This window comes from Myotis lucifugus, unplaced genomic scaffold (assembly GCF_000147115.1).
Source record: "Myotis lucifugus unplaced genomic scaffold, Myoluc2.0 scaffold_310, whole genome shotgun sequence".
Classification (NCBI taxonomy): domain Eukaryota; kingdom Metazoa; phylum Chordata; class Mammalia; order Chiroptera; family Vespertilionidae; genus Myotis; species Myotis lucifugus.
This window is the reverse complement of record NW_005871358.1, coordinates 296,500-299,478: the sequence shown is the minus strand read 5'-3', so window position 1 is coordinate 299,478 and position 2,979 is coordinate 296,500.

The following is a 2,979-nucleotide window of genomic DNA, read 5'->3' as shown; positions in this document are numbered from 1 at the left end:
AACACTTTCCCTGGCCCCATGCTGTGCTCAGGGTGCGGCCATGTTACTGGTAAGCTCACTGACCCACCACGATGGTCTCACCCCACATTGTTTAGAAGACTCGAGGGGCCGAAACTGGTTTGGCTCAGTGGATAGAGCGTCGGCCTGTGGACTGAAAGGTCCCAGGTTCGATTCCGGTCAAGGGCATGTACCTGGGTTGCGGGCACATCCCCAGTGGGAGATGTGCAGGAGGCAGCTGATCGATGTTTCTCTCTCATTGATGTTTCTAACTCTCTATCTCTCTCCCTTCCTCTCTGTAAAAAATCAATAAAATATATTAAAAAAAAAAAGAAGACTCGAGGGTTAAGTAATTTTCTGGGGACCACACAGCTAGCTAGTTCATTTTGTGCTGAGGTCAGACCTGGCACCCGAACACATCTTCCTCCCAACCATACTCTATCCCTTCTGTACTTAGAAGTCCTTGACTTCAGGCAGCAGTTTGCAGTGTTTGATGATGGTTTCCTGAGCCCATTCATTCATTCATTCATTCATGCAAGAAATGTTTAAGGTGTCAGGGACACAATGGCAAACAGAACAAGATCCTCAGCCTATGGGGGGAGGCAGCTGTTATTCAGGCCCACACGTAAGTCCCAGTCCCAGAGAGGGACCATCCATAAGGGGAAGATCTCATTGGAGGACGTGGGGAGTGTGCCTGCATTTAGCCACAGCCCTGAATAATGAGAGGAACGCGGCTCCCAGGGAACAGCATTCTAGGAAGAGAGAACAATAGATACAGAGTTTGAATGAGCTTGGCAGAGACCAGGAAGGGTGAGGAGGCCAGTGAGTCTGGAGCTTAGAGGGCAAAGGGCAGAAGGGCGGGGATGAGGTCAGAGAGACAGACAGCCCTGTGTGGCCTTTATTATTATAACAGTGGAAGGGCTGACGGATGTTTCAGAAAGACCCCACTGACTGCAGAATGCAGGTTGGCAGCGGGAGTGGGGCAGCTGACTGGCCTGGGAGAAGCGACTACCTGAGTGCAGGTGAGAGCTGAGGGGGGCGTGCAGTGGTGGGAGGTGATGGGATTCGGGATGTGTTTTGGAAGCGAGTGGTTAGGACCTGCTGATGGATTTGACTCAAGGAGTGAAGGGAAGTAAGGAACGGTGAGTGACAACTCAACGAATGCTTCGGCCATTAGCACTGGGGGCCATGTGCTGTACTGCAGGGCGGGAAATGCAGCGTGTGGATGTCTCAGAAGATGGCACCTGGGCTGTGTGTGTCTTAGCTTTTGTCTTTCCTGCTCCTCTTCCCACCTTCCCACGTACAAATACCCTTTCTGTAGGTGCCTGAATCTTTTTCCACGAAGATGTTCCCACTGCGCCTGGTCTCTGAGGTCTTAGCTAAATTGTAGATACTACACAGCACACCCAACCTGACAGCTGGGTTCTCTCTCTCTCTCTCTCTCTCTCTCTCTTTATTTATTTGGGGGGTCTCTCTTTGAGGTTGATGCAGTAAGAATATTTTTTGGGGGTGGTCTTTGTTAGCTAGCAGGCGTACCATGGCCAGGGCCACAAAGTACAGAAGGTGATGGTGCAGCCCATCAGCCTCATCTTCAGATCCTTGCAAAATAGACCTCAGGTTCAGGAGTGGCTTGCTGAGCAGGTGAGCATGCGGGCAGAGGGCCGTGCCGCTGTTGGGTCATGCTGAAAGGAGATACTGTTACTCTGCTCCCAAGCGTCTCCAACTAGAAATGACGAAGGAAGCGAGAAATGGTTGAGAAGCAATACAGCTTGTGTTTCTTGGGTGTCCTTTGCTGGGAGTGTAGTTCTTAAACATTTATTCATGTTTCTCTCATTACCCTTATGTTACTACCAGATGACAATCAATGATGTAGCATTGTTTTTTTTTCTCCAAATATATATTCTTTATTGATTTCAGAGAGGAAGAGAGAGATAGAAACATCCATGATGAGAAGGAATCATTGATCGGCTGCCTCCTGCACGTTGGACCGAGCCCGCAATCCAGGCATGTGCCCTTGACCAGAATCGAACCTGGGGCCCTTCGGTCCACAGGCTGATGCTCTATCCACTGAGCCAAACCGGCCAGGGCGATGTAGCCTTGTTTTTATTAAAAAAAATTTTTTTTTTTTGGCAGAAGAGGGATGACTCCTGAAGGTAGTGATGAAGCTTGACTCTACCTTCTGTCCTCAGTTTTATTGCTGTAAAATGGGGAACAAAAGGCCTTCTATGTGTAAGTGCTTATAAAAGGAATAACAGATTTTTAATCAAAATGAGGGGAACGTATTTGGAAAAAGCACAAAAGACTATAAATGCGTGGTTGTAGGCAGTTACAAGTAAGGTTTCGTGGGATAAAATCGAAGCTTCAAGGTGTCAGGAAGGATAGATCTATTAAACTCCATTAGTTACAAGATTTGGAAAGAAACTTATATCAAGTTGTGTGCTTCAGGGAGGCTGGGAGAGTTATCGAATCTGTGGATACTTCAAGCAGGGGGAGAGGAAGCAGAAGGTTGCTAAGCCTGTCTTCTCACACCCATTTTTTTTTTTTTTTTTTTTTTGCAACCTGGGCTGGTCTTGTTCTCTACACCATCTCCTTACACTTCTGGGTGTTGAGGTGACATATACAACATTTGTGTCTGAAGTTTAACCTAATGCTGTTTCATTCATACTGGCTTTCCAGTGGGATTGCTTATCCTGGACAGACATGGAGAGGCTAATGGCAGGGGCTGATGCTGGTGGGAAAAACCGTTTGGGATTAAAAATAAACCGTAGGGTGAGATGTGTTTTTTAGAAACCATGCACAGTCTCAATTCATAATACATCAAAGAAACCACCTCACGAGGAAGAGGAGGTGATGTAGAAACACACTAATCAGCCAGACAACACACCATCACAAATCACCTACACCTCGAGGTTACTCCCACTCTTTTTTATAAAAATATAATTAGCAAGTGCACAGGACCAAGCAGATGCAATTTCCTTCTGA